At 44.2% G+C, this 23,459-nt stretch overlaps 1 long non-coding RNA gene across 5 annotated transcripts in view; it reads right to left on the reverse strand.

Annotated features, from left to right (window-relative positions):
* Positions 1-23,459, reverse strand: part of LOC127056706 (uncharacterized) — a 92,388-nt gene that overhangs the window by 40,544 nt on the left and 28,385 nt on the right. The window contains exon 3 of one of the 5 annotated variants that reach the window (XR_007775876.1): positions 17,156-17,344. The exons of 3 other annotated variants lie outside the window; for them this stretch is intronic. This is a non-coding gene — a long non-coding RNA (uncharacterized LOC127056706). Of the gene's footprint in view, positions 1-5,528; positions 5,580-17,155; positions 17,345-23,459 lie in introns of all 5 variants that reach the window. One more of the 5 variants, XR_007775877.1, reaches the window with a different exon arrangement.

The raw sequence follows: 23,459 nt of genomic DNA on the forward strand, positions 1-23,459 counted from the left end.
AGTTTACTTTCAGAAATGCCAGAGCCAGTCTTCGGGGGGATACTGTGGTGAGGAATCTGCTGGGGTGAAAACGTGAGGCGGCTGCTCCATCACCCTACTGTGGCTTTACCAAGAGAAGTCAATCTGCAACACCAGTGTGTGTGGGAAGGGTGGGGTGAAAGGGCAGGGTTCACAGTCAGTGCAGGATGGAGATATGTGCACATCTAATACAGAAGAATACTGTGCACTTAAATCACCTATTATCTGTGTATCTCTAATGTGGGAACGCAGAATGTGAGGCAGAGAAGTGAGGAGGATAATTTTAAAACATTTTATGCTGCCCCCCGTACAATAACCTCCATGGTGGGTGCATGATTCTGTCTTTTCTCCCATCCTTCCTTTCTCCCACCCTGCCCTGTGATATCACTGCCTGTTGTTTCTGTTGTCATGTAAGGCCCCATCCCCACTCAAAGTACAACCTACTGCCGCTGGTTTGCCACCTCCTCACCTGACTTGACTTACAATGGACGTGAAAGGTTTTACTAGGACGTGATTGGGTAGGGTGGTGGCCCTGCCACAGCTTTTTTTCACAACCCATTGACCATGTGTGCAGTGAGTTTAAGCAGCATGTATGGATGCATGGCTGTACCAGTGCATTCTGGGAAATTGAGGGCAGCGATGAAGTGCTCAGAAGCAGCAGCATGTGGGGCACTGTACTGTGGGGACGCCCTACTGCACAAGGAGCTGGGGACAATGGTGCAGCTACACAGGCATGATTAGTGTCTGCCATAACACAGTAATACTGTGACGCATTGGTTTCAGGAAGATATACATGTAGCAGATTATTGGCAAGGGTGAAATGAGATCAGCAGCTGAGGTTACTGAGCATTAAGTGCTTGTGTGTGTGGTGGTCACACAGCATTCTGAGAGCCAGAGCTGCTAACAACTACTTACAAAGTTGGTTAAAAGCTGTCATTAACTAAATGAATAGAAACACCCCCAATCTTCTACTGGAGCGGCTGCCTGCACAGGCACCCCTCCCACCCTCCACTTCAGAGCCAATGGCCATGTCTACATCTAAAATTTTGCAGCGCTGGTTGTTACAGCTGTATTAGTACAGCTGTATAGGGCCAGCGCTGCAGAGTGGCCACACTTACAGCAACCAGCGCTGCAAGTGGTGTTAGATGTGGCCACACTGCAGCGCTGTTGGGCGGCTTCAAGGGGTTTCGGGGAACGCGAGAGCAAACCGGGAAAGGAGACCAGCTTCGCCGCGGTTTGCTCTCGCGTTCCGCGAACCACCCTGCAAACCGCAGGGAAGGAGACCTGCTTGCTCGGGTTCGGGGAACGCGAGAGCAAACCGGGAAAGGAGACCAGCTTCGCCGCGGTTTGCTCTCGCGTTCCGCGAACCACCCTGCAAACCGCAGGGAAGGAGACCTGCTTGCTCGGCGGTTCGGGGAACGCGAGAGCAAACCGGGAAAGGAGACCAGCTTCGCCGCGGTTTGCTCTCGCGTTCCGCGAACCACCCTGCAAACCGCAGGGAAGGAGACCTGCTTGTTCGGGGAACGCGAGAGCAAACCGCGGCGAAGCTGGTCTCCTTCCCCGGTTTGCTCTCGCGTTCCCCGAACCGCCGAGCAAGCAGGTCTCCTTCCCTGCGGTTTGCAGGGTGGTTCGCGGAACGCGAGAGCAAACCGCGGCGAAGCTGGTCTCCTTTCCCGGTTTGCTCTCGCGTTCCCGGAACCACCCTGCAAACCGCAGGGAAGGAGACCTGCTTGCTCGGGGTTCGGGGAACGCGAGAGCAAGCCGGGGAAGGAGACCAGCTTGATTACCAGAGGCTTCCTCAGGTATGCTGGGATACCTGCTTATTCCACGGAGGTCAAGAAAAGCGCTGGTAAGTGTCTATACTTGATTACCAGCGCTGGATCACCAGCGCTGGATCCTCTACACCCGAGACAAAACGGGAGTACGGCCAGCGCTGCAAACAGGGAGTTGCAGCGCTGGTGGTGCCCTGCAGATGTGTACACCTCCTAAGTTGCAGCGCTGTAACTCCCTCACCAGCGCTGCAACTTTCTGATGTAGACAAGCCCAATGTATCTGGTGACACATACGCAATAGCCTACAAACTGTCTTCAGCACATGGTGTGATTTAAAAATCCAGCCTACTGTATTCTGGGGCACAAATGCTCCCCTGTGCCAAAACAGAGAGCGACAGCTATTCAGGATGTTAATGGTAGCTGCTAGGAAGCATGAGGCATGGAATGGTGGTACCAAAGTGCATTACTGATGTGGCCAGAATGACAACCAGAAGGAATATAAGCTAGCCCATATCTGGCAATCGCAGGTGTGGGTTTTGGCCAGCAGATCCTCCTAATATGTAAAAGGACACAAAGCAATAGACACGAAGTGCTAGGCCCAGACTGAAATACCAACATATGATGAATCTAGCTTTCTAGGGAAATGTTATATAGCCACACCAAACACCTGATGTGCCACCTCACAAACGGTGGTACCGCACCAAGCTTTGAATGTAGGCAGGTTCAGCTGTGTGACTGGCTGCTGCTTATTCACAAAATGATTTATTGCCCCAAGTAAATGTTTTTCCCATGGGTGAACTTGTGGCAAAGAATTTAGGTCCAGGAGAACTCAGCAAGTCAGAGGTGGGAACAGAGTCCAGGAATCCTCCCTCTTACGCCCTGTTCTGATTAGCCCACAGTCTGTGTGCTGATGAATCCTAAGTAAGTTGTGTTGGTGGGACAGAAGCTGTCATCCTATCCTGGTCTAACCTGTGCTGTGTACTCAGGTACTTTAGGAACTACAGTCTTAGGCCAAGTGCAGACCAATCGCAACAGTGATGTTGACCACATGGCATAGAAGCTGAACTCCACTGAAGGAACCTGTTGGTTTAAAAAGGTGTATGATCTTAGGGCTAAATATTCCCCTCTGTTCGGGGTTACGGTGAAGAGACCAGGAAGCACAGAAGGAGGGCAGCAGAGGCTACACTAAGTGCTTGTGCTTCACAACAGAGGTATCACAGCATGGGAGTGGTTGCTGGTGAGAGGCATCCGGGACGAGGTGTAGGGGAAGTGGCGGCCCAGTGGCCTAACCACTAGATGGCACTACCCGTAAGCCCAGCCCCTGTCACACGTCCGCAGAACCTTTTTGCAGGGCACCGCAGGAGTATTAATTCTCTGTGACCAAATGTGCACTGGGATGGGACAGCATGGGCTGCTAATCACATTCCTCAGAAAACTTTTAAACCATGCAAAAAAACGTTTTTTCAAACATGAGAGTAAAATCATTCAGAGAAGCAGGTAAAATAAATGCTTTAAAATCAATCCCCTTGCTCAATCAGACTCTCCTGAAAGCTTTGACCTGTTCTCCTCTTTTCCTTCTGACATTTAAGAAAATCAGAGCCAGTTAATCATAGCATCTTGTTGTCAGCTAGAGAAGAGATCTGAGAGTGGAATTACAGCCAATTCATGAAGATGCCAGCCTACATGTGTGTATTTGTGTGTGCATAAATAAGGTGATCTTAAGATTAAGAGGTACTTATTGTAAAGTAAGGGTAAAAATCCTCCCCAGAGTGTGGTCGTTTCTGCAGGGTCTTGGAAGAATGAGGCCAGATTTTTAGTACTGGTGTTCGTTAGGTGGAGTTCAGGGGCAGTCCTGTGCAAGGAGTGTATTTAAAACACTGTGACACGGAGTGTTTTGTCCAAAGGGAAAGTGCAAATGGGAGAGACTGGGCCAGACTGGCCCACTGTGGGGAGCATTTCACTGTAAGTCCTGCCTGGCAAACCAGCAGCTGTGCTCTGGAGGTGGAAGAGGTGAGGAAAACTGATATGGGAAGAGGAGGAGAGGGAGCCAGTGAGGGTGGGGGAGATGACTGGGCCCTTCACCACCCAGAGGACTTTATGGCTTAAATAATGAATAGTCACTGCACATGGCCAGCTTGCAGGTGGAGTATAAAAACTGATTTCATGCCTGAGATAGTCTTGCATCTGCCACCACTTGAATCTTTGATTTTTTTCCCCCCCACAGTCACTGATATGTGCTGTCGGACTTCATGACGTTTTAATTTCCTTAGTGTATGTGCTTTTCATTTTTAAATAAATAATCATCATGTGGCTGGGGAGAGAAAGGAGCCTGGCAGAAGGTTACTTCTGTCCTCTCCGTCCTTCGCTAGGTCTTCTGGAAGGGGACTCTTATTCCCTCTGAAAGGCCACAGGCGGGCATCAGTCTCCTGCAGGAGGTTCACAGAAGTGGGGCACCACCTGGTACATCCCTAAAAGGACAAGTGAACTGATCACTCTCCCCATCCCCACAGAAGTTAAGAGGATCCTTGTGGGACCCCTGCATGAGTCTTAAATGTTTGTGAACCACTATCTTTCACCTAAGTTTTATAGGAGGAAGGGCAACCTTTTGGTTAAGGCACTGGACTGGGACTCAGGCTGCTCTCAGTGGCACTCAGAGCTTGTTTGCACAAAGAAGCTAGTAATGTAAGCTAAGATGTTCTAGTTATTGTGCACTAACTTTCTATGTAAACACTCTTACTACACACTACCTCTTTGTGTACTGCATTTTTAGTGCACAGGAGGAATGTCAACATGAGGAGTCAGTGTGGAATAGCTAGCATGCTTTAAATTCACAACCTTGCTTACTATGCATTAACTTCCCGGTGTAGACAAGCCTTGAGATATCACAGTGATGGGGGCAATATAAATATCTATGTAATATGTTTATTTGTAGAGTATTTGATAGCAGCCTTCAACTACCTGAAGGGGGGTTCCAAAGAGGATGGAGCTTGGCTGTTCTCAGTGGTGGCAGATGACAGAACAAGGAGCAATGGTCTCAAGTGGCAGTGGGAGAGGTCTAGGTTGGATATTAGGAAACACTATTTCACTAGGAGGTGGTGAAGCGCTGGAATGGGTTGCCTAGAGAGGTGGTGGAATCTCCATTCTTAGAGGTTTTTAAGGCCCAGCTTGACAAAGCCTTGGCTAAGATGATTAGTTGGGGTTGGTCCTCCTTTGAGCAGGGCGTTGGACTAGATGACCTGCTGAGGTCTCCTCCAACTCTAATCTTCTATGATTATTCAACCACTAGATGTCTCTGTGTGCTGTAGAGAGTTCCAGACAATAGGTAGTCTCTGGGTTAACAAAGGGGACAAAGTTGGAACTCAAGTTGTGTGGAAGCCTGTTTGTAGTTTTGAAAAGACAGATATCCATACATCATGACAACCTAGATAGATGGGAGGAGGCATAGCCTTCCTACCACCTATGGGAGCAGCAAGGATACTAGACTTTCTTTCTTTCTTTCATTCATTCTTTTGTTCTTTTTCTTTCTTTCTTTCTTTCTTTCTCCCCACCCTCCTCCTCCTCCAGCCCCCCCCCCCAAATATGTCTGAGGCTTGCAAGGGGGAGGTTTTGTAGGTCTCCTGAGACTTGTGTGGAGAGCCATTGTCAACTGAACCTGCAAAATTGTAGATAAAAATGCACCTTGCTGGAAGCAATGATGTTCAGACGGGTTCTTATTTAAATCCAAGCCCTTCTCCTTACCTGCCTTGCTTATCTGTCAGCTCATGGAAAACATTTCAGCTGCCAAAACACCTTTTTTAGGGGAAAAAAAAAGTACAAAAATTCTTGAATGAAAACATGAAGGTTCTAGAACATGCCCTTCTTTCTCAGCCCACATCCTACAGCAGTTATTGTTTTATTCCCAGACCCTACAGAGTTCTACACTCTTAAAGGTGGAGGTGGAGTTTCCAGTGTGGTATGAAGTACATCTCCAATCCGTGTTAGACACATTCTGTGCCATGCTGGTTGAAAAAGACAAGCAAAGTCTTTCAGCTTTAAGAACAAAATCTAGGAATAAATGCGTATTGCACAGTCTCCAAAGCATTAGGTGTAAATGTCCTGTAATAATACTGAATCTTCACCATTTAGTCATTAGTGAATATTGTATTTTCTGTCAGTAAACACAATTTAAGCCCTTAGCAGTTAAGCTTCTTAGGATTCATAGCTGATGAGGGAGCAATTAGGACCAGATTTTAATGAATACACACAAACTCAGGTGTTCCTGCCAGGAAGAAAGGCTAAGATGAAGCTGTTTTTTTGTTTTAATTTGGAATATTATTCAGAGAGATAAATGAGGATAAAATACAATTAAACAGGAGCCCTTAACTTTTGGACTAATTATATTAATCTTTTCCCCCCATTATCTCTGTTTATCATCTGACTGTCAAACACACACTATAGCTTAAATTTTGCCCTTTGTTACCTCTGCAAATGCACTGAAGCTAGTGGGGCTGCAGGTGTATAACTTAGGGCAAAATTCTGCCCTCAGTGTCTCTGGGTATTTCATGCATGTACTTAGTAAATTCACTGATCAGCTGTAATAGCTAGAAATCACACACAGCAAACTTGGCTGATTTATTAGCTCTGACATCCAGCAGGTACCCCTTGGACAGTGTATTTGTTGCAAGTTAGAAAGTAAACTAGCATTAGCTTTTGCAGGTTTAATCTCCAGTGGAATTAGAAAAGAAAACACATATGCAAGTATCAACTTTCCAGGTGACTATCATAGCTCTTCAATGCTCCATCTTGGTTATTTGGCACCCTAATTCTATTCTATTTAGGTTCATGTACAACACTCATCATCATGTCATCTGAGTCTATCTCCATCGCCTATTGTGACCTGTGTCTGTGGGAGTATTTTTGGCATTGATATGGCAGAAACCCACCACTCAGCTCATACAGAGAGGAGAGTATTGAAGAAAAAAATATTATACAAGTTTTAAATCTGCTATTTAGTATAAGAACATAAGAATGGCCATACTGGGTCAGACCAAAGGTTCATCCAGCCCAGTATCCTGTCTGCTGACAGTGACCAATGCCAGATGTCCCAGAGGGAGTGAACCTAACAGGTAAAGATCAAATGATCTCTCTCCTACCATCCATCACCACCTCTGACAAACATAGGCTAGGGACACCATTCCTTACCCATCCTGGCTAATAGCCATTAATGGGCTTAACCTCCATGAACTGAATGATTATTGAAACAACGCAGCACTCATGCTGAGGTTAGGAAAATGAGAACAAGGATGCAAGGCTAGCTCTGAACATAGATATCTACCAAAGTGCTACCCAGGTGCAATGCCAACATGCCATCTTGTGAACTGGGACTGTGATGGGGAGAGGGGAATGGAATGAGGAAGGAGCTGGTGACCATTCTGTGTCCATAAAGTAGTAAAGTCATGTTCATCATACACACTAGTTCTGAATGTACTAGAGATGATTGAGCAGGTGTGTGCATCAGTACCTATGACAGTGCATAGGTGTTGCCACAACAAAGGAGTTGTACTGGTGTCAAGAAAAAATAGATTTGGGCCATGCTGTAGCAATGGATGGGGTTGAGGCAGGACTAGTTTAAGACTCTATCTAAGCACTTCTGTAGCATTTCTCTCTGTGGTGTCTGAAGCCTTTGGAGTCACAGAAATGGACCTATTCCTTCTCTAGTTCTATGTATCTTTTAATTTGTTTAATGAACATCTGACTTGAAATTTTTAGGCAGGTGATCTGCTGAAGCAATTAGAGGATTCTTCTGTGCTCCCTGCAGGCAGAGACAAGAGCCATGGCAGAAGCAGCCTGGGCCTTTCTGGAGAGACTAGCCCTTCTGCCAGAGTTCTTCAGTATTTCTGCTTGCAGGCTGCGCTCCTTTGCTTTTCATGGCCTCTTACTTTCCTCACCCAGCTTTCAGTATTTCCAAGCAGTACATAAGTATCTTTCCTCTCCATCCTCCTCCCTTTTTTTGGCACTGTTGTATTTGCATGTAACCTGCTAATTATCTCAGGTTAACAATCTCTTTCTCTTCCAGGTAACGACATGCTGTTTCTCTCCAGCCTCAGCTGAGCTGTAGTTCTATTACAATAATTTGTAATATTTCCTTTGTTAGAGAAACATTTTTGTCTGTGTTCTCCTGTAAGATTTGATAATTAGAGTAAGGGATTCAATAATTACTACAGCAAAGGGCTTGTGGGTCTATCTCAGTAGGAGCTATGCTTTCTGTTGGGTTGGATGCAAGCCCATGTGGGTGTGTTTTGATGAAAACAAAGAAGTATTTTCTTCAGCTTCATAAGGCAAAAGCCTCCACCAAAGGGGGGGTGGTGGTGGTGCGGAAGAGAAGTGCTATGTAATTGGTGGGAAGGCAGCAATTTTGATGAGCAGCATTTCATTCCTGCAGTGTTTATAAAACCCATTGAGATTCTATGTGGATGAAGAGTGCTATATAAATGCAAATTTCATTCATTTCTCTCATTCCATCAGTTCAGGCACAGGTGAATTGCAGTTCATGTACTTGTGAGTAATACAGACACTTAGAGGATGAATGTGTATTGCAGTGCATATAATTGGTGCACTGTGTGTGTGTGATGAAAATGTTAGGCTCTGCGCCTCCTGATCTGATCCAGGAAATGTCCTCCTTTCCCTGCAGTTCATCTGTGCCTTGGTTAGGTCTGGGGACTGCATGGCATTCAACAAAGCAGAGGTGTTGGCACACCCCTATCTGGGGGAGGGTTTGTTGAGTTCTGTGCTAGAATGCAGATTTCTAATCTACAGGCCAAGGGGTTTCCCTTCTAACTATAGAGGGGAACTTCACGCTGCCTTCGCCAGGAAAGGAAATGGAATGTCTAACTGTATGGGGCATAAAATGGGTCGAGGGATTAAGATAAGGGGGAGAGTGTTAGAGATGGGAGGGAAATGATTTTCCCGTTCTGCAATAGCTTTTGAGACTTAATTTTTTTTTTCTCCTGAATGGTGATGAAAAGTCAAGCCTGGACACTTTTGCCAATTTATAATCTGCAATTTGTTTAGATCAGGTCAATCAAAACATTTTTGTTTTGATTTCAGCCTTTTTTTTTTAAATCAGTTTTTAAACACAAATTAACTCTAATTTCAAAATAAAATTGCTTTGAACAGGGACGTTTTGACAACTTTGTGACTTTTTTTCAAAATGTTTTTGTATCAGGTGATTTATTGATGCTGACTCTTTCCTGGAAACAGTTTTGGTATAAATTAATTGGCATTTTCTGGGGTATAGGAGGGAGAGGAAACATTTAGTTGGAAAATTCCTGACCAGTTCTAAGGCATGTTGCCTAAATATACATGTATATGCTGCTGCCGTTGCTGCTATTACATACGTTGGGCCAGATTCTGTTACCCTTATTCACATAATGAATAGTATCATAGCTTCAAAACAGTCTTTGATGGGGGTCTATCAGGCTTTCTTTTGCCCCTGCCTGAGGCATTGCACCCTGATCCTCCCTGCTCAAGGAAAATCCATTCAGAGTGACTGAAATGAGATGATCCTCCAGAGGCCTAGAAGGGCCAGGAGGAAATACTGACCAATCAAGAACCAGCAGGCCAGTTAAGAAGGCTTATCAGATGTTGTTCAGGGGCAGAGGTAGGTTAGATTGGGATGGGTGAGGAGCAGTGACTCAGGGCTAGTTCAGAGCCTTGCTCTAAGCGCTTGCCTTTGAAGGAGAGGAGGCAGCCAAATCCTGAGTTGCTATTTTGTTACTTGATTGTTTAGAGACTGACATCATGCTCATGGTACAGGCTGCTCTGCCTGGAGGAGAGGGTCAAACCTTACAGATGAAGGTGGGGAGTATCTGTAGTACCACACATGGTCCTGAAGGGGGCCCTACAGAGTGTGCGTGGCTCGCACCCAATTCCATTGAAATTAGCAAGGCTACTTGTGGAGTAAGGAGGTTACCCAACCTGAGTAAAGCTATCAGACTCTTCCCACCGCCTGTAAAACCTGTTGCCTCCACAAACCCTGCTATTGATGTGGCTGCACTTCCTTGGACAGTGAGTTATGGACAGCTCTCCTGATTTCTGTATGCATAGGTGAGCAACAAATGCTGGTTTCAAGGTGCCACAGTCTGTCTCATAGTGGGGGTATTATCTTCCTACTCAAGGTTGGGGGGATTGTTTTATATAATGGGTATACAGCATGTCATATCATGTGAAAGCTAACGTGATGCTACCTTAGAGTGTTGTCTAGTGGTTAAAGCACATGGCCCGCATCAGTGATTTGTTCTCAGTTTTGCTACTGATTTTTCAGTGTGATCTTGGGTAAGTCACATCTCTCTGTGCCTCAGTTTCCCTACCTTTAAAAAGGAGATGATGACTCCTAATTTGCAAGGAGTCATGAGGTTTAATTAAAATGTACTACAGTGCTTTTGAGCACCTTAGATTGTGGGCCTATGGAAGTGACAGATATTATTAGTAATTATACACTGACAACTGAAGAATTAAAAAGAAGTCTTTAAGTCCTTGACCAACCAAAGTAAACTGGCGCTTTTGTTTAATAATACTTAGCACTTACAGTGTTTTTCATCTTCAAATCATTTTACAAACATTTACTAAGTATCCCTACATCCAAGAATCTGTCTGCCAATTTCTCCTCACACTCTATAGCTTCTCTCTCTCTTTCTACCTTCCTGCATCCTTATCCTTGTGATACTCCATTAGTTCCTTCTGGAATTCTTATCTGCTGATTCATTTTATCTACCTGCAATCCCGTCTGCCCATCTCAGGCTCTTGGTCTCTTTGCTCGCAATTGGTTGGTCTACGCCCCAGACTCCTGGGGCTGTGTGTTTGCCCTCTGGAGGTGGAAGGACCTTGAAAGGAGAAAGCAGGGTGGCTGGAACAATTTGTATAGTGAGGGTGCTGAAAGCTATTGAACCGAATTGTAAACCCTGAATATGATGGACCACTTCCAGCTGGGGGTGCAGCAGCACCCTCAGCACCCCTAGTTCCAGCACCTATGGGAGAAAGAGAGCCCATTTATGTCTTACCATGATTAAAAATGTTACACTTCATGAAAAAGTCTGCTTTAATTCAAGGTCAAAAAATGATACCTTTTATCAATGGGCTGCATTTTATTCACACAGAAACCATTGTCCACTTCGGACGTTCTTTGAAGAAGCACTGAAAACCGTTACACATCATGGTAAGACACACATACAAAATTCAGTTGAAATTATTTCTATTCCTTCATTTTCCTGGGTGGTGGTGGGTGTTTGGAACTTAACTAGTAACAATGGTGGTTGAATCCTTTCAGGCAGGGTAAGCTCTGGAGAACATTGATATTCTGCAGGTCCCCAAGTGGAAGCATGATATTCTGTTCCAGGCCAGTGTAGACAGCCATCTGTGTATGCTAACGAGAGATTTAGGCATGTAGTGACCAACCAGCACATTTCAGAATGGAGAGGGCTCATGAGTTACAAATGCAGTCCTAATAAGTAATCAGACTGGAAATAAGGCATAGATTTTTAATGGGGATCGTAACTAATCATGGGAACAAATTTACCAGGGACCCTTTTGGATTCTCCATCACTGTCAACTTTTAAATCAAGATTGGATGTTTTTCTAAAAGCTCTGGTGAAGTTCTATAGCCTGTGTTTTACAGGGGGTCACACTAGATGATCACAGTGGTCTCTTTTGGCCTTGGAATCTGAATTGCTTGGTCAATGGTTGGCATTTGATCTGCACCAGCTATGCTGGAAGGATTGGTGCAATGCTGTCACTCCTCCGATAGGTGAAGTTGTTATCCTCTTCCTAAGGTGACCACTTTTGTGGCAACATCTAGGGCAGGGGAATACTCCAGTGTTCTGGTTGCCTTCTCTGATCTGCTCTACCTAGGTTAGAACTGCTCTGCCTGCAGCTACAGACCAAATGAACTGAGCCCTGCCTTTTGTTTCCCCCTTTTCTATGGTTCAGGCAACCATAGAGAAGATGCGAGTGAACGAGTGAAGGGCCACCAAATGCCCAGCCCCTACCTCCCTCAACCCCACCCCGTGAGAAGCCAGAGCTGGGGTTTTGTCATTACTAAAGTTGGCTGTTGACTTATGTGGTGCAATAAATGGAAAGCAGCTGAAAGAGACTGGGCCTGCCAGAGGAAAGAGAACCTGTCTGGGGATCAGGGGATAGAGAGAGAAGCTGAAAAAAGGGAAAGATGGAGTTGGAAAGGAAAGGAAGAATAGAGAAGAAGAGATGGATAAACTCCAGCTAAATAACATGGACCAAGATAGTGCTCTTGGTTACACTGGTGCAAATCTAGAGTAACTCAGTCAAAAACCCACTGCTGTGGATTCACACCAATGCTTCTGGGCTCTATCCAAAGCCCACTGAAGTCAACTGACAGCTTACATTGACGTGACTGGGTTTTGGGTTAGGCTTGTTGAGAGCCATAGTTGCCCATGAAACTTTCTGGGATTTACCCCAACCAAACATTTCAAGATACTGCCACTGCCTGTTGGAGGTAATTGTTGGCCTCTATTGCTGGAATTCTGAGGACTTCAAAATAACACCTAGGTTGATGAAATTGAGAATGAATATTTTTAACTTTCATTTTAAATTCAGAGGATTGCACAAGGTCCCTATGAAAGAATAGGTGCTGAAAGAATACCATATCCTTCTTTTGATTCGTGTGTAGCCATGGAGAGAAGTAACTACTTGTTCCATGCAATTTGTCTTAAATTAATTTCCATCGTATGTATCTCAATTTGCATATGAAACTGCCCTTTATCTGAAATTCGCTGCACTTCAAACTAGCTTTCCCACCTCACAAAGGGGAGGTAAATCTAAGTGATTTATTTTTTACATACAATGTCTACCAAGGTCACAGGGGTTTTGGGAAGATAAATCCATTAATGTGTGAGGGGCTCAGGTTCTATGGTGGGTGAGGGCCATAGCAAATCCTGCAAATAAACAAAGCTATCCAGACATCTCAGAGGTGACTGATTAATTCGATACTCACAGACTATGCACTGGAGTTCTTGCATCTTCTAGATCCAATTAGTAATTTAGAGATTGGACAGGATCCAACCTCTTCATGGATTTTTAAGGCCAGAAGGGATCATTCTACTTAAATTTGCCTCAGTGTGGAGGGAGAGACTTGGTGGTCTCTTGCAGTCTCTCTTCAAACCCAATATTTCTATTATTCCGATAATCCAGTCTAACTCGTCTGCATGACACAGACCTTGGATTTCATGCAGTGATTCCTGCATCATGCTCTAGAACTTGTGTTTGAGCTAGATCAGGGTTTCTCAAACTGGGGTTGCCGCTTGTGTAGGGAAAGCCCCTGGCGGGCCGGGCCGGTTTGTTCACCTGCCCCGTCCACAGGTCTGGCCGATCGCAGCTCCAACTGGCTGCGGATAGCTGCTCCGGACCAATGGGAGCTGCTGGAAGCGGCAGCCAGTATGTCCCTCAGCCCATGCCACTTCCAGCAGCTCCCATTGTCCCGGAGCAGCGATCCACAGCCAGTGGGAGCCGTGATCGAATCAGACCGCCAGGGGCTTTCCCTACACAAGCGGCGACCCCAGTATGCGAAACCCTGAACTAGATCACCTCTTTCTGAAAGACAGCTAGTCTTAATTTTAAAGAGTCCAAGTGATGGAGAATCCCCCACATCCATTGAGCTATTATTCCACTGGCTAGTAATTACCTTCCCAGTTTGATGGGGGAAAAATCACCATATATCTAGTTTGAAAATGTCAAACCTCAACTTGCCATTAGATTTTGTTATGCCTCTAATGCCCCAGTCAGCTGAGACAATCAATGGCCTTTACTGTATGTTCTGAAAGTCAGCAAATCCGTAACTCCTTTCAGACCAAGGTGGGTAGCAGGCATGTAACTCGCTGAAAACTACATGCCACCAGCTTTTTCCTTTTCTCTTGCCCTTCATTTAAACTAGGAAGCTGTCAGTCTGTGCATCCCAAACCTCAAATGGTTTTTATTTCAAGATCATCACCTTAAAGTTCTCCTGGAAATCAGATAGGAGCTGGTGTAGATCAGAGCACTGTTAAAACTTTTTCCTGCGTAATATGCTGTTTTAAAGGAGGTAGCTGCATTCCAATTGCAGTTTCTGCAGGGTCTTAAGGCACAGCCTGTGGTAGGGGCCGGGCATTGCAACAATCCAGTGCTGGGGTGAGAAAGGCACAGGTAACTGGAAAGCCACATTGGCAGCTGCTGCTGCTACCTGCATATCTAGGAGCAGTTGAAGATGTAATGTCCTCTGCCTGTTTGGGCACTATTCCAAGTTAAGTGGTGTCATGGCAATTCAAGTGCAGGTGCATTTGAAATTACAACTCCAGTATCCACAGTAGAGTGAGCAATTTTATTTGTCTCTATGTACGTTGGGCTAAATCTCGTTCCCATTGAAGTCAAAGGGATTTTTGCCAGTGACTTCAGTAGCTGCAGAATTGGGCCCTATGGTGCTAATGAGTAACAGCACTGTAAGTAGGATTCTGCTATATAAACACACTAATATATGCATTGTTCAAATACCCTCCCCCTGCAAATCAAATAAATTACTGTGCTTGGTAAAATCCTGCAAGCATCCCTGGGCCAGCAAGAGAAACTGGACTGTATTTCTCAATTTGTTGCAAGAGTCCTGGTATTTGTGTGCAGAAGAAACACAGACTATCATGGCATCCTTCACCCTGGAGGGCAGTTTACTGAATGTTTAATGGTTGGTAAACTGACAGTTTTTTTCCACAGTGTGAGTCTGATGTGATTTGAAATTCACAAAATTGTTGATTACAAATCAGGGCCAGGGAAAGGTCAGCTAGAGTCCCAGATGGCTCAAAATCTTCCTCTCTGCTCCAGTGCTTTGAAATAGGCATGAAGCAAAAGTCAATTGTCTATTTTAATCAAATCCCACCTGAATATGTGGTGTGCTACACAGAGTTCTAGAAGATGATGAGAGAGCCTCACAATGGAAATTCTTCAGGACCTAACATACCACTACATAAGAAAAAACCACTGATCACTACAATGGAATGAAGCAACATGGTGGTGAATAAGGAATGGGTTTGTCAGGGATAAGTTTATTCATAGCCATAGCCATCTACTCTATTACTGTACGCTGCACTATAACCAGCCATAAATTCAGGATGACATCCATTCATTGGGTGCAGGTCAGTGGAACGCCATCCATGCCATACTGTACTAGCCTGCAGGAGAGTGGAGGGAGTAGCTGTACAGGGGCCCGCCACAACCTTGTGCGCTCAGAACTGGGATCTGGGTGGGTTTCAAATATTCTGGTGTGGAGGGTTTGTGGGTAGGCAGAGGCCACCAACTCCAGGGACCACCACACAGGGAGGCATAGAGAGGCTGTAGAAAGTATTCCAGACTAGGGCCTGGAATGGCACCTGAGGAGGGACTATGGAGCTGGCTTTACATATGGGTTGGTCAGGAAGGGTGGGTCTTGGATTCTGTCCTCTCCCCTATCTGTTCTCTCTTCCCTCCAAGTTCCCTGCACAAAATCTCTTTCTGTTCTGGGGTTGTAAATTTCACTTGCTATTCATTAATGATACAACTACACTCCTGCCAGCCTGTATATGGAAGGCAGGCGAAACGTTAACCCCTCAGAAGGCTGTGTTACTCTTCATTATTCTGTAAAAAGTGACAAAGAGTCCTGTGACACCTTATGGACTAACAGACATACTGAAGCATAAGCTTTTGGTGGGTGAATACCCACTTCGTCGGATGAGTGGCTATTCACCCACAAAAGCTTCTGCTCCAATATGTCTGTTAGTCTATATGGTGCCACAGGAGTCTTTGTTGCTTTTTACAGATCCAGACTAACACGGCTACCTCTCTGATACTTCATTATTCTGCTGTCTCTCAACAACACAGATCCTATCACTCTTCTTACTGCATTTGCCATACATGGGAATTAGGTGCTAGGTGTGAAAGTAGAATGAATTATATTGTGAAAATAGAAAGGATTAAAGAAATGCTGTCTGTACCTTTAAGCAAAATTGTTGCAATGCTGCAATCCAGGTGTCAGGAATACAGGAATAATATATACAATTGCACCGTTTAAGGGCAATTGGTGAAGTATTAGCCTTAGATCAATAAGAGTTAGTAAGGAAGTAGGATATGCATGCTGTGCCCCAGGTGAATTTTACTGTTTTGCTTTCTTTGTCCCTTTGTCTAATTCCCGCTCTTTTATCTGTATAAATAAGACTGTTTGGGTCTTGCATGGCCACTCACATTATTTGAATGTTATTGGCAGAGCGCTATGCTAATAAAACAGAGTGATCTGACAAATTGTGAGTCCTGATTCTAACTTTGACATAGGGAAATGATATACAGGACCTTGAGGAGATATGTGCAGTGAGTTGTGGTGGCATCTATTTGTCTGTCACCAGAGCAGCCTTTTGGAGATGCAGGATGTGACCCAAATGGGCTGAAACCCAAGACTCCTCAGCCCTCCATTGAAATGAGAATCCTGTTCATTGCCATGTAGTTTAATTTAAAAAGAAAAATCAATGCACTTGCTCTGAGTCTAGTCCCTATGGATTTGAGCTGCTGAAAATTTAGCTCACGGCTGCAAATCAGATCAGAGATTCATTAGACTACTTGTTTTAGTGTAGTGATCCAGGGCTGGAAAGAGAGAGATCCCAGCGATTCACCTCTTTGTTCCATCTGTAGCTCTTCATGGTGTGGCAGTGCAGGAGAAAAAGGGGCAAACTGTATTTCTACTGAGTTCTTCAAACCCCCGGTGTGTCTCCCCATCTTGGCTTTTTATAAATAGCTATCACACCTAGAATCATAAATCTGGCTCCCTGAACCTCAAGGGAATTGGTTTCCTATTTATCTGTAAAAATGCCTCTAAAATGATCAAACTCATTATTACCCTTTTAAAAAAAAATAAAAAGCTTTGTTGGCGGCTATGTCTGGCCACTAAAATACCAACTAGCCCCAGAAAGGAAATAGAACACTAAGTCCATTTGGTTTCGCCTGCAGTGGCATTATACCATGTGCGCAGGAGAGTGCTGACATGCACACTTACTGAAAACTGAGCTCCTCGGTCCTCTGTACAACTGGGCTGTCTCTGAGGCCAAATTCTCTAGGGGTTTAAATGGGTGCAGTTCCACTGATGTCCATGGCATTTCATCCCTTTACTCCAGCAGAGATTTTGGTCCAGGATGCCAACTTATATGCAGTCTTTTTTTTCTGTCCCTATACAGCACCTAGCACAATGGGGTCCTGATCCATGACTGAGGCTCCACGCTGCTATGATAATACAAATATTCCTGAAGTGTTTTCAGGTATGCTTATCTATGTACAAACTGCCATACCTGTCCTGTAGACCTCTCATTATCACTTACCTCTGTGTGGCCTTCTTTAACGAATTAAAAAAAATTCTCGAAGTTGGTTGAGTTCTTCTTAAATTAGCTTCACTTGCGGGCAGCTTGTTTCTCCTATGACTTCTGTGCCTTACTGAAGGTTTCCTGATGTGTGCAGAAGCTGCTATATCTTAACTGAATAGCTCTGTATATGTGGCCATAAGAATTGGTCTATAGAGGGATGACAATATATTTTAGTTACCTATTATGGGGTGATATAACGCCCATTTCTGTGACTTTTGTGGGCTTGCTTGAATTTCCACTAGTCAGGGCTTTCTCCTCTCTTTTTCATGCATATGTGAGAAAATAACTTGTACTTCAAACAATTGTTAACTTTTTTAATAAAAAAAGCTAGTAGCGAAAATAACTTTCATATGGTTTAGGTACTCAGTAATGCAGTGCAAAATACAATTTTGCCTTTAGATGATTGCCAATGATAATTCTATATTTTCTTCCAGATCATTGATAAAAGTGTTAAATAACAGAGGGCTAAGAACAATCCTTGTGTGGCTGCACTGGAAAAATGCCCACTCAATGACATTTCTCCATTTATAATTACATTTTGAGACCTATCATTTAGCCAGTTTTTAATCCATTTATTGTGTGCCACGTTAATAAAAATGTTGTGCATTACCAAATCCATTTGTCCCAATTCAACAGAGTTCAACTGAAACTTCATGAGCAAGTTGGAGAGTGATGTCTACCCAGCAAAGCTGTGAAACAGAAAGTCAGTTTATAAGGATTATGGTATGATTCGGCAAAATAGCTTTAGTACACGCTTTAATACCACCGATGTCAGTGGGAACTTGGACATTTATCTCAAGTTATGTGCTTAAGAGCTTTGGAGAATAGGGATGGGCATAAATAGGTTCTGTACTTAAGTGCTTTGCTGAATCAGGCCTGTATCCTCCAAATGAACTGTCACTGGTTGAAAATACCTTGAGGGCATAACACCTACGCATCTACAAAGAGCTCGCAACAGCCTTCAAAGAATTATTGATCTCTTGTTTTCCAAGTTAAAAATCCACACTGTTGGTCTGTTTAGTAGGGCAAGGGAGCTATTCAGAGCCATCTCTCTCTCTCTCATGTTTATCACTAGGCTTAGAAGGATTAGATTATTGGTAAATGTCAATTTCACTATTCACAAAAACAGACCAAAAAACCCCCCCAAAATCATTCAGTCCATGATAGAAATTTACAGTCAAGTAAAGTAAGAAACATGCTGCTTGGAAACTTCCCGGATTTTGATTTAATGATATTTACATTGGATATTTTGACATGTGATGTTGACAATTTGTGTCCTAACAGTTATAAAGCTTAACTTCAAGAATCTCAATGGCTAGGGTTATTAACTAATTGTAAATTCTGCCAAGCCTACTTATAGCAAAAATGTCTTAAAGTACTAGAGGGGTAGCCGTGTTAGTCTGGATCTGTAAAAGCAGCAAAGAGTCCTGTGGCACCTTAAGGACTAACAGACGTATTGGAGCATGAGCTTTCGTGGGTGAATACCCCCTTCGTTGGTTTGCCTTAGTTCCTGCACTACTTGTTATGGCAAAAGTTACCCCTATACCAGTGCTTAATTTGTGCCAGGGCTTGCCAGAGCTGCGCCCTAGTACCTCTAGGCTTGGTAGTTCATAACCCTGGCATCAGTTGTGAATGTAAAACTATTGCTTGAGCCCTGGCACCTCTTTCATTACAAATTAAGCATTGCCCTACATGCAAAGCTAAAAACATTATTACTGTGGTAGCCAGAAAAACTAAACTGCATTCAGGTTGGAAGAGGGAAGTAGAGAGCTATAAAGGGGGCAAACATGAAGCCTGACCTGAACCACCCTTCCTGTGGTTAGTTGTGAAACGATGAATAAAGTGAATGAGGGTTTGCAGGATCAGTTCCCGATGTGTCTGACATTATTGCTTCATACTGTAGCCTGAGTATCACACAGGGTTCAACCCTGTACCCATTGACTTTAGTGGGAGTAGGAGCAGGCTGTAATGTGTACTGAATCATTCAGAACAGTGGTGTCTAACTCCTTCTGTAGAGACGGGAAAATACCAGTTTAATTGTCTTGGGGCCAGGGTAGAAATTTAGGAGTAGATACTCCCCTTGCTTCATAGGGTGCTCCCTCTGAAGTCAACAGAGGTGTGCTCAGAGATGCTGAGGAGAATATGGCCTTTATGTAGTAACAAACTTTTACTGGCTAATCCTGCACCCGTTGAAGTCAATAGCAAAGTTTATTGATGCACTGGTGCAGGATTGAGCCCTTAGGTTTGCACAGTGCTTAGCACTATGAAGGCCTGGCCCTAGTTGGAGTCTCTCAAGGCTGTTGTAATATAAATGGTTGCAGGGCCAGCTCCAGGCACCAGTGCAGGAAGCAGGTGCTTGGGGCGGCCAATGGAAAGGGGTGGCATGTCTGGGTCTTCGGTGACAATTCAGGGATGGGTTCCTCAGTCCCTCTCTTCCTCTTAGAGCTGCCACCGAAGTGCCGCCAAAGAGGAAGAGGGGGAGCGCCAAAGTGTCGGCGAAGAGGAAGAGGGGGAGCGCCAAAGTGCCGCTGAAGAGGAAGAGGGGGAGCACCGAAGTGCCGCCTTTATCTTTTTTTTTTCTGTTGTTGCTTCGTTGCTTGGGGCGGCAAAAAAGCTGGAGCCGGCCCTGAATGGTTGTCATCATTATTTATTAAGTAAATTATCATTGCATTCAGTGTAACTTCATGGGAAAATATGCTCATGCTTAAGGCCGCTGCTGTGTTCCTAACCTTTATTTCTTTTCCTTCCCCATCCTACTTTCTGTGTGTCTCTTTCCCCTGTCTTTATGTCCCTTCTACTTTATTCTTTCTGCATATCCTGCCCTGCACGAAATCCTTATTCTCAACCCCATCCCACCACTAAAACAAGAAATGAGCTACTTGAAATATCACTATTAACAATCATTAAACCTTGGAGTTAACACCCCAATTACATGAAGTGGCCAGGGAAGTTTGAACCTCTCAGAATCATTGTCTCAGGCTTTCTGCATTGTCTCAGGCAGGCTACACTGAATCAGCTGCTCTTGGGTCACATTGAATGGTTTTTGCATTCATGAGGACTGAGCTTGATATGTTTATGGTGGAGATGGTATGATGAGGTTACCTACAATGGCATATGAATCATCTGTGGCTAGCAAATATCTCCAATGGCTGGAGATGCGAGACTAGGTGGGAAGGGTTGTGAGTTACTACAGAAAATTCTTTCCCAAGTGTCCGGCTGCTGGGTCTTGCCAACATGCTCAGGGTCTAAATGATGGCCATATGTGGGGGTGGGAAGGAATTTTCTATCGGATCAGATTGGCAGAGACCCTGGGTTTGCCTTCCTCTGCAGCATGGAAATGGAGTCACTTGCCGGTTTGAATTGGAGTAAATGGTGGAGTCTCTCTAACTTGAAGTCTTTTTAAATCAAGATTTGAGGACTTCAGTAACTCAGCCAGAGGTTAGGGGTCCATTACAGGAGAGAGCGGGTGAGGTTCTGTGGCCTGTGATGTGCAGGAAGTCAGACTAGATGATCTTGATGATTCTTTCTGGTTTTAAAGTCTCTGAGTCTATAATAGTGAGTCTTAATTATTCTACACCTTGAATTCTGCTTCTCAGTCAGTTGGCAACTATTAATTTTGCCAGCTATTAATAAACGGTTAACTATTAATTTTGTGTTAGAAACTGTATTCAAATATAACCCCTAAAGAGTCCCTCTGATAGCATGAGAGAGAGCTGCAGTACTGATAGCTGAGCCTGAGGCTTTCCTAGGGGTACGGAAGCACAGGAAACAGAAAGAGCAGCTTCATCTTGTACAGATGTGTTAGCAAAGTACTAGCAACAGAGAGCTGTCACTCAGCAGACTTGTTCTGTCATTTAATATCATCCTGACCTAGCAGCATCCGTCTTAGTGGTCACTGCAAATTACATGTATGGAAAGGCGGGGGATTGATGTGTGTCATTTCAGACTTACTTGCACAAGTCAGGACTGACCTCATACTTCAGCAGGGAACAAAAGGCGTGAATGGGCTGGAGTCACCCTTAAACACAAGCAATGTAAATGGCCACTTGAGGTCTGAGTCCCATACAGGCTCTGAAACGTCCCTGCTTAGCAGGTGAGGCTACAGCGGAAGGCAGGTTATGGCTTGATTCTTTCCCTGCCACTTCTGAGCTACAGCTGGGAGAACCCAGGGGTGGGCTTTGGAAAAGTAGAGAATGAGTGAAGATGATGCTCTCTAGGACTGTGGCTACTGCACAGGCTGAAGTTAGTCAAAAAACCTTTGTTGTTGTTTGTGGTGTTTTTTAATGGGATATTTCAAAATGAAAAAATTTACTTCCATTTTGATCCAAATTGAAAACTTTCCCATTGGAGTACATTGGAATTGAAATCTCCAGTTCAGTTTTCAAAAACTGGAACAAACTGGAAAATGCAATTTGTAACTAAACAACAATTTTCAGTTTTGTTTTGGGGAAAAAACCTGTAGGGAAAAAAATTAACTGAAAGCAACATTTTCTCACCAAAATGTTTGTTCGTTGCCAAACTCTAATTTTTGACCAAAACATGTTCTGGTAAAAAAAACTTCAACTGATTCCATGATTGTGTATATAGAGGGTAACATTTCTAGACTTGCAACAAATGTAATGTGTAGTGTAAGAAGAGGCAGTGTAGACCATTTTAAAATGCCTGTTCTGTGACTGAACAGTGCTGTGACCTGTGTGTTGTACTTGGTTAAAGAAAACTAGGAGGTTCTAGCCTACCAATGCAATAGCACAGATTAGTGACTTTCACTGAAACTGCAACAAAAGTACTTGCTTGAAAATGAACTCATAGACTCATAGACTTTAAGGTCAGAAGGAACCATTATGATCGTCTAGTCTGACCTCCTGCACAACGCAGGCCAAAGAATCTCACCCACTCACTCCTGTATGAAACCCGTGTCTGAGCCATTGAAGTCCTCAAATCATGGTTTAAAGACGTCAAGGTGCAGAAAATCCTCTAGCAAGTACCCGTGACCCACACTACAGAGGAAGGTGAAACCCCCCCAGAGACTTCTGCCAATCTGCCCTGGAGGAAAATTCCTTCCTAACGATCAGCTAAACCCTGAGCATGTGGGCAAGACTCACCAGCCAGAGGAGGTTGTGATAGTCAAAGCAGGAAGTGGTTAGGGTATACACAAGTGTCTTAGGCAATGCCTACACAGTGCACATGACAGCAGCACAGCTGTGCAGCTAGAGCCATGCTGCTGCAAGGCACGCAGTGTCGCTCTCTCCCGCCGACAAAATAAAACCAGCCCCAACGAGAGATGGTAGCTTTGTGGGCCGGAGAGCGTCTCCTGCTGACAAAGCACAGTCCACACCAGCACCTTTCATCAGCCTTTTCACACCCCTGGCTGACAAAAGTCCCACTGAGGAAAGTGCAGTGCAGACATAGCCCTAGTTGTGAGGAGGTCCAATCCTGAGCTCCACTGACTCATGCTTCCAGGATCGGGGCTGTGCACATGAACAGTTTCCAGAACTAATGAAAAGCTAAATAGATTTACATAAAACATTTAATATTTCTTATATTAACTTGCAGAAAACATGAGAAATGATCTGATAATGGTAGTCCCTTTTGCCACTGGCATAAAATCTTTAGAAATGATTTGCTATACGTACACAACTGCTCTGCTGCTCACATGAAATGCAAGGAAGCACAAAATGGATCTTCACCTCTGTGTGCCTGTTACCCCTCCCCATTATTTGAGCATCTGGATCATAAACTCTTCAGAGCAGGTACTGTCTCTTACAATGTGTAAACACTGTACCTAGCATAATAGGGTCCTAATCTCAAGTGTGGTTTCTGGGCACCACCCTACTGCTTTTTTTTTTTTTTTTAAATTAAATACCTACATAGTGAAATACTTTAGAGAGGCCACTGCAAAGATTCTAATGGGAGAAAAACATAATTTATGCTACTTTTATTACTGCTGAATGTTCCTGTAAAGTGATTTTTTTTCTGTGTTCTGGACCTCTGTTTAACACAGCAGTCACCAGATCATGAGCAATTTTAAACCATTCGTGCAGTGGTCGTTTACATGTCTAGCAGATGTAGTTCTGTGTGTACAGAGCCTAGCACAGTGGAGTCCCTGGTCCATGACTGGGGCTCATAGATGTCACTGCAATACAAATAATGATGTAGTTACATCCTGCCAGGTAGCATAACATAAAAATATGGCTACGTGCATGAGAATTAATGCACACAATTAATTGAGGCCCCAGGCTTAGCTAATTTCTCATGGCCTTAA

Source organism: Gopherus flavomarginatus, chromosome 8, assembly GCF_025201925.1.
Source record: "Gopherus flavomarginatus isolate rGopFla2 chromosome 8, rGopFla2.mat.asm, whole genome shotgun sequence".
NCBI classification, from domain to species: Eukaryota; Metazoa; Chordata; order Testudines; family Testudinidae; genus Gopherus; species Gopherus flavomarginatus.